This window comes from Ornithodoros turicata, chromosome 1, assembly GCF_037126465.1.
Source record: "Ornithodoros turicata isolate Travis chromosome 1, ASM3712646v1, whole genome shotgun sequence".
Lineage (NCBI taxonomy): Eukaryota > Metazoa > Arthropoda > Arachnida > Ixodida > Argasidae > Ornithodoros > Ornithodoros turicata.
Window position 1 is genome coordinate 65,550,067 of NC_088201.1, and position 11,727 is coordinate 65,561,793.

At 45.0% G+C, this 11,727-nt stretch overlaps 1 long non-coding RNA gene across 1 annotated transcript; it reads right to left on the reverse strand.

Annotated features, from left to right (window-relative positions):
• Positions 1-5,486: 5,486 nt before the first annotated feature.
• LOC135399859 (uncharacterized) lies at positions 5,487-6,785 on the reverse strand. The gene is made up of 3 exons (XR_010424434.1): positions 6,584-6,785; positions 6,017-6,108; positions 5,487-5,558 (listed from the first exon to the last, which is right to left on the reverse strand). It is a non-coding gene; the product is annotated as an uncharacterized LOC135399859 (long non-coding RNA).
• Positions 6,786-11,727: the final 4,942 nt, after the last annotated feature.

Here is an 11,727-nt window from a genome sequence, read left to right on the forward strand (position 1 = left end):
AAAGGTGGACAAGAAGAGGTGCTGGCAGCCTCCCTCGATGATAAGCGGGCGTACGACACTGTAAGCCACGCTTTCGTCCTCCATGGTCTTGTTGATGCCGTCCTGCCTTCCAGAGCAGTCTCATGGCTGTCTGATTTCCTCCGTGGACGCGAAGAGTTCGTCCGCGCAAGCCAGTGTGATACAGACCTCGTCACGTTGACCCATGATGTGCCCCAGGGGAGCGTTCTGAACCCCATCCTATTTAACATTGTTATGGATGGCGTTCGGGGTTCCGTTGACAGGAAAGTGGCTATGTCCATCTATGCTGATGACCTTTGTCTCTTTACAAGCGGCAAATCCCGTCCTGCCCTCCAGCGACGCCTCCAACTCGCTCTTGATCCAGCAGTACCTGTTGCTTGCGGGCTTGGACAACTCGACGGAAAAGACAGTAATACTCCATGGATTGCGGTGACCCGTCGCTTGTCAGGCATGGGATGGGGCAGTGACACAAGCTCTCTGTTGGCCGTCCACAGGGTTTTGGTACGAGGGCCGTTCGCATATAGTTTGCCGGAGCTTAATGGCCTCCCAACATCTTCGGATCATAGGATGCAGTGCCTCCTGGCGGGAAGCCTTCGTGTGTGCATTGGCGTCCCCCGAGCAGCAGAGACCCGAGCAGTTATTGCGAAGGGGGCTAGGGCCTATATAGGAAGCTGTCCAAAGATCCTGTGTTCCACAGGACACAGGAGCTTTAGTTATGGTGACTAGCCGCCATACTGCAGCACCGCGTCGAAGCCTTTGGTGCAAGAATGACAGAGATAGGTGCAGATCGTATCATATATATGCTCATTTCACATCACTGACCTCTATACTACAAGCTTGCGCGGTGCCAGCCCTTTGGACAGAAGTACGACTGCATAGGCTTTCGGTGGTGTAATTATCGTCTGCTTCCTCGGTAAGACGCATGTGCGTGGAGAGAGTACCGGAGACGCGCACTTCAGCAGCGGAGGATCGGAGAACCTAGAAAAACGGACACTCTTTACAGAAGATGACTAGAGGAAAATACATAATTGAGAAATGCAACCCCATTCATGATCGGAAGTGCCGCTGCAGAAAATTACAGTATGAAGGGCCCGTCTGAGCTAGTCTCAGCCGCCATGAAAGTACAGCAGACAATAGATACGCCAGGATGGGATGTTCTGTCGTGAACAAAGTGGAAGAAACTTCCCCATCTAGAAAGCGGCTTTACTCCTGTCCTCTGAGGAGTAGAGCTCAGTGGTTCACACACCGTCAATATCGTAAGTCCAGCAGCACAATATCTTCCTTTGGCAGCAGAGGACGCGTTAGGTTTCCGAATAATATACCCTTAAGTATCCGTTGGTAGTACGTACATCAATCCCAGACCTGCCGTGAGCTCGTCTTCGGGTGTTGGCGTTGCGATGGTTGTAGACTAGTATGTTTGTTGCGTTAAAGGGAGCCAGCCAACATGGCTGGTCTTCCACGATGATGCCAATACATATATATATATAGAATGGTAGGCTGAGACGCCGGCAGAGCAATGGATGAGGGCCAGGACGACCGCATCCTGTTTTTTAAGGTAAGAGCCCCTCAGGGGTACTTTGGGAAGGATGTTTTATGTTTTGGATGCGTGCAAGAAGATAGCCCCCGGCAGAGTCCGCGGTGCACAGAATCAGGGTGGTGTAGTGATTGGTGGAAAAAGGGTTGATGCATATTATTTGGGAGCGAAAATGCGAAGGATAACTGTATTTCGACACCCCATTGATTATCCTGATACCGATTTTGAAAAAGAGTTAGGACAATATGGATTGGTGATCAAGACTCAAAGGGAAAAATATGGTGGAAAGCATGAAGACTGCGAAACTGGAACAAGATTGGTGATCATGGAGCTTAATGGGGACCTTCCAAATTTTTGGACGGTGAGGGGTGTCAGAATTGAGTGCCTGTATCATGGGGTCACACGGAGATGTGCGAAGTGTGACGCATCTGATCACCTAGCTCGTGATTGTAAGGCTCATAGATACCGCTGGTGTGGGTCTTACTACGTGGTGGGGTGTAGAAAATGTAAAAGTGACCTAGCAAGAAAAATGAACGTCCCGGCAGATATAAGGCCATCGGCTTGGGGAGGTGTGGTTGAGTCAAAGAGTACGCCATGGGTGTCAGAGGAGAATTTTTCACCTTTGGAAAGTACAGAAAAGCAGGAAGTGCAGCAGGAGGTTGTAGTGGATGCAATCAAGTTGGACACCACAGTTGTAGAGAAGGATGGGGAAGTTAAAATGAACGAAGTTGTCAGTGGGAAGAAACAGGGAGAAATGGGGGCTTGTGATAAGCAGCAAGAGGCATCGGGTAGTTTCATTTATAATCGAATGATGCCCGCCGGTCACATTTTTTATTTCTTTCGAAAAAAATATATGTTATCCCACCCACAAAGAGATGCAAAAGGTGCCTGACCGCGGGTCTCTGCGACTTTGTCCCACGAGATGTCCCATTTGAACGATTTTTTTTTGCTGACAGAGTGGATGGTGCACGTTCCACCGTGGGCTGTTAAATTTATATGGCCAAGAAAAAAGTATACAAAAAGAAATCCCGAAAACGCAACAGAGGGCCTTTTTGCCGCACGTTTGGAAGGTCATGGCCGACGCCCTGGATCTCCGACTGTGATGTTCTTTGCATGAGCAGAAAGATCATTCTTTGCTCTTTCGTTTGACGTTGGATACATTGCTTTATCTTCAGCCATTATCTCGTAACAATGCCGTGAACACGGAAGTGTAGGGGAAAATTCTCATTTTCGCGGCAGTTTTGACCCAAAAAGGACATCTTGAAATTTTCCGATATTTTGTACTAACATAGCTGAGACATAGCTCTTTCAGGATATGCAATAAAATGTTTGCTTATTTTGGTCCCACCGGGCGCGCAATTTTTTTTTCGCACCCCTTTTGGGCAGCGCTCGCAGACGTCAAACACACGTACAAAGAGTGGACTTCTACCCCACCCCCTGCACTTTTTTTTTTTGTGCTTTCGGTGAGGGTGCCGTCATGCCGAAGGCCGACTATAGTAATATGCACAGATCACTGTGATGTCCGCAGACAAGCGAAAGCTCATGAGAGAACTGATGATCTGAGGCTGGAACAACATAAAAGGGACAATCACATACAAGGCCAAGGTCACATCACATACAAGGCCAGCCCTGGACCGGTAATCCAGATGATGTGAGTTCGAGTCCTACACCTGGCTCATCTTTTCAGTGACTTTCATCTCTCATAAAGCAAAAGTTCGTTGCTTAGGCTTTCCCACCCGGTTAACCCCTTCAAGGTTACGTGCTTGAAAGAAATCGGACGTGGGAACATGGCATTTGTAAATACTCCGGCTTTGCCGAACCAAGGCGCGAGACGTCTATTCTCTTGTAATTTTGTTTTGTTATTTGCTGGAACAAAAACGGAATTTGAAACACTCAGGTGATGTGCCACAATGCCGACAGATCGCACAAGGACTGGTCGCCTGGTCTTCCTGGGAATGATAGGACATGTCTGGTCCCTTATTTCTTCAAGGTGAACTCCTTTTAGAAATATTATTTGGAGGAGTTAGCCTTCCAATGGGTGAGAAAGTCGGGGCGCTGCGTGGGAAAAGACGGTCTTTAGGCGTCTACGGGGTTCCCGTCGCTGTCCACATTTTAAGACAAGGGCCTTGCTTTCCTCGATGTTACGTATGGATTTCGTTTTGTCGTCAAGGTAGCGTGTACTTCTGCGCTCCCCATGGCCAGCCGTAGTCACACCAGAAGTCGACTATATTGCCCGGACTACACTCAACGACACAAGAAAAAAAGACCATGGAGCAAGAACTTCAGGCCGATATCGTTGATGGGATCAGGGCTTTTGAAGACCATCTTGAGCACCTCGGAGGCAGTCCATGTCCACGACACCAACGAAATATGTGTGAACTGCTACAGTACGTTTCGACTGCGGGTTGCTGAGGCAGGGCCTTCAGGTGAACAAGATCCTCCGACTTCAAGCCCTGACGACGCTGACTTCAGTGTCCCCACCGAAATTGTGCAGACTGTGAACAGGAGCATATCAGAGCAAAATATTGGTGTGAGCCCACTGAGGCACCCGTAGTAGACGAAGTAGAAGAAAGTGAAGTAGAGAAGAAACCAGCAAATCACAAAACAAAATTACAAGACAATAAACGTCTCGCGCCTCAGTTCGGCAAAGCCGAGTATTTACAAATGCCATGTTCCCACGTCCGATTTCCTTCAAGCACGTAACCTTGAAGAGATTAACCGGGTGGGAAACCCTAAGCAACGAACTTTTGCTTGTTTGTGGACATCACAGTGACCTGTGCATATTACTATAGTCGGCCTCGGCATGACGGCACCCTCACTGAAAGAAACGACAGGGGGTGGGGTAGAAGTCCACTCTTTGTGCGTTTGTTTGACCCCTGCGAGTACTGCCCAATAGGGGTGCGAAAAAAAATTGCGCGCCCTGTGGGACCAAAATAAGCCAAGATTTTATTGCATATTCTGAAAGAGCTATGTCTCAGCTATGTTAATACAAATTATCGGAAAATTTCAAGATGTCCTTTTTGGGTCAAAACTGCCGCGAAAATGAGAATTTTCCCCTACCCTTCCGTGTTCACGGCATTGTTACGGGATAGTGGCTGAAGGTAAAGCAATGTATTTAACGTCAAACGAAAGAGCAAAGAATGATCTTTCTGCTCATGCAAAGAACATCACAATCGGAGATCCAGGGCCTCGGCCATGACCTTCCAAACGTGCGGAAAAGAGGCTCTCTGTTGTGTTTTCGGGATTTTTTTTTTCGTATACTTTTCTCTTGACCATATAAATTTAATAGCCCACGGTGGAACGTGCACCATCCACTCTGTCACAAAAAAATCGTTCAAATGGGACATCTCGTTCAAGAGATACAAGGTCACGAAGTTTGAAAAAATTTAAGCCGCGAAATCGCGCCGGTTGCTTCGAAGTGCCGTGGACGGAGAAGAAAATATCGCAGAGACCTGCGGTCAGGGATTGTATCTCATTACGGCCGAAGTCTCATTACGGCCGATGTCTCAATACGGCCGAAAGTCTCAATACGGCCGATAATCCTTTAATCCCCAAGTGTCTCATTACGGCCAAAGTCTCAATACGGCCGAAGATGTCTCATAACGGCCAAATGTGAAAATGTGTATTGTAACCTGCATTGATATGCAATGTCACAGCCAGGTATGGATATATATTCAGCAGGGTATAAGGCACGCACTGTGCCCTTAGGGCCCTTATCATATTTATATACACATATTGCGAGACAAACGGTATGTTATCATACCACAGCACAATGCAACATATTGTGTAATGTGTACTCCCACAAGGTAGTGTTGAAGTTGCTGTGAAGCAGGCTACTATGTGGAGTTAGCTACTTGTAGAGAGCTAGATGAATATTGGCTTTGTTGTGACGCTTTTGGAGCCATCCTACAGTCACTGGCCAAGACGGAACACCTATCTCAGTCGATGTCAGTTTATTTCCATTCGCCTTACAATTGTACAATTCTTGCTTCTGGAATGAGTAAACCTGCAAGAAGCGAAGAGCAACCATGAATAGGCTAGAATATTAAAAAAAAACAAAAAAAAAACCACAAGCATTTGTTTCTACATGGCTGGTTTTAATGTGCACAAGCTGTTGATGTGTTGATACGTGTCTGTTATTTCATACAAGGTTAACATAAATCTTCATCTAGACAAAGGAATGACAAGCTTTAAAAATGTGACTTCCAGGTAAACACAGAGCATGACCATGATATGAATATAGGTTCAGTAGTTCATTCCTTTAATGGAAACATGTGAATATTAATGGAAAATAGTGATACATTGATGGAAAATAGTGATACATTACAATTCATGAAATGATGCATGCATAACTTTCCATTTCTGGTTTCTTTTTTATAAAGGTAGTGCACTAATTAACATTTGTGCACTACTACAAAATTTCTCACTTCACAACAGAACCTTATGATGATCTTAACAGCTCACCTCTTCGGCCAGGACTCCCTGGGCAGCAACATCCTATTAGCCATGTTGTTGTTTTTCTTTTTCGAAATCCTCCGTGCAGCCACATACCATGCCTGGAATGGAAAACCAGCTATAAATAACAATGTATTTGAAGGACTTCCTCTTGAAGTATTTATTCTAATCAGATATGCTTTTGTGCCTAGTATGGTGCGCGAAGGCACATAAGTACAACATTTGCAGACGTTCGACGTAAGCAGTTCAAGGAGATCAATTCAAGTACGCCGACTTGCGCTTTTATTTTTGAAGAAATACGACGACAAATTTTAACAAATTAAATATGGCTCACAATGATACGAGTAAATGCTGCTGTACGGTGATGCATTGTCGGTATCTTATCGTCTTCGAATAAATTTGTTGTTCCTAAACGCGCAACCAACTAGAAACAGCGCAAACCTACGAACAGATACCGAGTTACATCTATTACAGGCACTTCGGCTGTTTTGATTCATTTAAATTACTCGTATGAGAATCCAACTATGTGTGGACAGCACACTACTAATCCACACAACCTACGAAAGCATTACTCACCAGAATTCCTGCTGGACTTGGTCTTGGTCAACACTGCGCGATATACGTTGGGGCTGTGGCGATTCATTCAACTCGATTTTTACCGGAACAACAGGCGCTGCTCGAAAGACAACGACGGAAAATAGAGAGCCGCTATAAAGTCCGCTAATTTGCACATTACATCACTACAAATCGATATATGAACACGTCGTAAACAGCAACCACTCGCTCACACAAGAAACTAGGTACCCAACGTTGCTAGACACCATCCGAACTCCAAAGTGAGAGTAGCAAAACAACAAGATATCAAAACACGAAAGGAAGAGTATTTATCCCCCCTCCCTTCTATAGCATGCAAAACGTGATTTGCGCTGAGATGAACATATATGTTCATGACGCGAGTAATTTTCACTTTTCACTGATCCAAAGGAGGTCACGTGGGATTGCTTGGCGTTTGCGAAATTAACAGCAATGAAAATGGCGAAACGAAACTTGTGAATCGTGCATTTGCTCTTCATGGTAGCTGCCAGAAAATCGAATCAAGCTTATGGGACACTGGACTACAGGTATGTTGGCATCTTTTTCATTCTTCATATCATTTCACATTACATTATACGTGAATACATGGTGTCATGTCATGGGTGTCGTGTCTCACGATGCTGGGGAAGTAGTTGCATGAGGAAGTGTGCATGGTTGTAGACTTTTAATTTTGGATCGCGTAATCGAAATATCGGCACCTTTCGCATTGTGGCTTGCATGTGACCAACCAAGTGCTGTTCCCTTACTAGCGCTTCCTGCAAACGACAAAACGAAACATGTGGGAATGTATATTTTTGATTACTCATATATAACAAGAAAATGTATCGCTTTCAGGTTGCTGCCACTACTCCATGTGCCCGCAATTGTCTTGCGTGTATGATTACACTACCGACGTCGCCCACCACGGCGGAAGTGTTTTGTGTACACGCCTTTCAGCATGAAGCCTGCATGTAACATCTGATGCTTACCCTTCGGGTATTCTGAATTTACATATTGTAGCTTAGAGGAATTCCGAATGCCCAGAGTGACACACACTTATAACATTGTGACATCAGTGCAGTGGCATAAGCCCTAATGTAGTGCCCCACGAAAATGAACGAGGGGTAGTGGTTTATCCAGAAACCCAAGCACGAGAGGGGTGTTGGAAAAAATTGTGGGGGGAGGTCATCATTATAGTTACGTCATTACAGCTTAACATATCATTACAGACGTATCTGAAGCTGAAATCACAAGGGCACCCCCTGTACGGGGTGCACAGGCAAAAAAGTTAGGGGGTGTAGGGGGGTCTGGGTAAAGCACTGACGAGGGCGACTCCTCCACCCCATGTCAAGCCTCATAAAACACCTCCTGAAATACTTTCCTGACTATGCAGCTGCATCATTATGACGTAATTGTCATTGTTGCCCATAATTCTTGAATATGTTTTGAATATATGGAAAAAAAAGTCTGCTTGACAGCATATGTCTCATAGTCATCATCAAACAAAAGCATATGTCATTTTGTTCTGTGCCTTATGTACTTTTTTTAAATTTCAGGTGGACGTAAATTGTAGAAGGCAGCTAGTGGGGGAGAAGATCATGGTCATAGGTCATATGGCTCCTGGAGCTCCCAGTGGGCTCCCTTGTGGAGTACTTTTCAGAACACACACACAGTTCGCTCACAGAACCAACGAGTAGGATGTTGCTTGAATACTGAGAGAAAATGGCGTAACACATACAAATATCGTGTGACACATATGACAATAAAAACATTTTTCACGAGGGATGCATGAAACACTGTCGTAATATTGTGTGCATGAACCATTGTGTGTGACACAAGCCGTGGGGGCACACCGCCTCGGATACATTTTGGAAAGCATAAAACACAGTATATACACAGCTAATATGATGGATGCTTATTTTTTCTTTTTGGCCGTTATGAGACATCTTCGGCCGTAATGAGACTGCCTTCGGCCGTATTGAGACTTTGGCCGTAATGAGACATTTGAGGATTAAAGGATTTTCGGCCGTAATGAGACTTTCGGCCGTAATGAGACTTGGGCCGTAATGAGACTTCGGCCGTAATGAGATGTTACCGCGGTCAGGCACCTTTTGCATCTCTTTGTGGGTGGGATAACATATATTTTTTTCGATAGAAATAAAAAATGTGACCGGCGGGCATCATTCGATTATACAAGGGGTCTTCAAGTCAAACCGGGACTTTCTGTCTCCTGAGTGTACAAATGGCTCGCGCTACTTCTTTTTCGTCATTTTGACACGCGGCAGGCCTCCGCGTTCACCACGTGGTGGTCCAAAGTTTGTGCAAAACAGAAGACATCTGCTGGACAAGATGGCCGACAACGAGGTGAGCGCGCACATCGAACAGCGAATTGTCATGAAAGCTCTAGAAGTAATGGAAGAATATGGGACAATGAGCGGGGCGAAAATAAATAGAGACAAATCAAAATTGATATATTTAGGTGGGGAGAAGCCGAGGAAAGATCTGTGTTTGAGCATTGTGGAGGAGACCAAAATCCTCGGAGTCATGTTTAATGAGGACGGGGTTTCACACAACAATTGGATGCAGTTGGAAAAATACTTGGAAAAATTGAAGGAAGACTATGTTTAACCGGGAACGCCACTTACAGCTCGAGCGCAGATTGTCAAAAGAATTATGATACCGAGATGTGCGTACCTGTTCTCTGTCGCTTAACCTTCTCTTGAAATATGCCGTAGAATTGAGAAACTCTGCTTTCAGTTTATATCGGATGGGAAAACGCGATGGGTAGCGCAAGAGAAAACGAAACTGCCTATTGAAGTTGGGGGCCTACAGATTGCTGATCTGAAACAATTGTCACAAACACATGCTTTACATGGAATATATAGGATGTTGGATGGCAAGGAAATCGGACAGCAGGTGGCAAAATTTTGGCTGGGAATGAACATAAGACATTTTCGCCAACACGGGTAGATCATAGGAGTCCAATGTCGGAATGGCGGCCAGCAATTTATGAAGGGAAGCACACTTTGCTGCAATTGAAAAGATTAAACATGAGCAAAGACTACAGCGGAAGCTCAGTCGCTGAATTATACAGAGATCTGAGGGGGAAAGAAATAGAGAAATGTCCATCTACAATAACAGCGGAAGGTTGGAAAAGAATTCTTAGTTACTGGTTAGAAGGCAAAAGAAAATCATTCCTGTGGAAAATGGCGCATGAGGTCATACCAGTGAGGGACAAGTTTTATCTGTGGGGTAAAAGCCGCAGAAGGGACTGCGAGCTTTGCGGTCAAATAGAAACGGTGAGGCACGCCGTCTAAGAGTGTAAGGTACCGGTGTAGCTGTGGTCCTGTTTTAAGAAATATTTTGGATTAAGTAACTTAACGTTTGAAGAAGCTGTGGGAATACATGTTGGGAAAGTAACCAAAAGACAACAGAAATTTTACATGTTAGTAGCAGTCGAAATCGCATATCAAGGTTGGGTAAACAGGTGTAGAGTGGTGCATGGTGGTGACTGCTGGGGTAAAAAACGAATGAGAAATATAATCAGTAACTATGTACGAACTTGGCTTGGGAGGGAGCGGCTAAGGTTAGGAGCAAAAAACTTCGCGAAACAGTGGCAGTGTAAAGGGTTCAGAGTAGTGGAGGGTATTGTTAGATTTAAATTGGCAGACTAGTTAAATGAATTTAGAATATACTAACGCCGCAACACAAGGAGGAGATCCTTCGGAATTTTGGGGTGAGTTAATTGTAAAGCACAGGAGTGTTGACGCTCTTCTGAAGCACACGATACAGCGTTACATTCAAGCGCAAAAGCAATGGGGCAGAGTTTTAGAACTGCCCTCAGTTGTTGACTTGGTTGGGGAAAATAAAGCAAATCAGTAAATTAAGGATATAGGGAGTGGTAGGCTAAAAGATAAGGAAGATGGGCTCACTAATTTTGTGACTCATCTAATCAGTCAACAATACAAGAATAGGTAGCTCTCCTGCTTGATGACAATACACAATTGCATGGTCACGCATTTGAGGCGTTATAGGCCATTATGTCGGCGTTATGTTATTCTGAGGCGTTAAAGGCCAATTATGTAAAGGTGTGCGCTGGCCGATATCGCACAGATGCGATGCCATATCTCAATGGCATACGCAAAAGCAGCACGCAAGCGTTTACATAATCACCATTACACCAATACACCATTTACATAAATGCCGCAAGCCCAAACAAATGTCGCGAAGATAGCCACAGCTGATGGTAATGCCGAGTCAACAGCTCGTGGCAAGGCGGACACCCCCGCAGAACAAGCGGGACAGTCGAAACGCTCTTTCCTTTTATTCCTCCTAAGCGCCGCTAGGGTGCCTCTCTTCCTGCTCCGCAAGTCGGAGGCACGTTCAAGTTAACTCTGCTTCAAGCTGTACTATTTGTTTCTCCATAACATGGAACCCCGCTTTTCGGACAATGGACAGCGCAAATGACTACCAAGCATATGGCTCCCTATCTATCCTGGTTTCGGTATTATGGACAGTTATGTGGTTCTTTCCCTGCCACACGTCTTTGTTGCATAGTTGAGAGAGTTCGTAGTGCTCCAATTGTCATGTGCATCTCTCAGAGTGGCCTGGTTGTGATGGATGAGCAGCCATGGCTGTGTTGCAACCCGGATGGCCTTGTACAAATAGACGAGATTACTGCTGTGGTCGAAACAAAGCGCACGCTTCGCTGCAAGGACAATGTGATTGTGGACTATACGAAGGAGAGGTGTCCAATGTGAACTACTTGAAGTTTACAGATGGGCAGCTACTATTGCACAGAAACCATCCATACTTCATCCAGGTACAACTGCAGATGCATGTAATGAATGTGGCTAGAAATAAAATGCCTTTATGCATAGTATCTTTCCTTTTTATGTGATATGTTACTAGCAGAAGGTCATTCTGCACATTATGCCGTCTTTGTTTTGCACACACATCAAAATTTGAGCTACACTCTTAAACCCGTACCTTTTATTGTAACTTTTAGAAACATGTAACTTCTGTATAGACGTAGATTTCGAGGTTTCTTATAGGTTACACCACTGTAACGTATATTTAGAGGCTAAAAGCGACCAAGGTCATGTCTTTACAACACGAATAGAAGTTACATCTCGGAAAAAACAAAA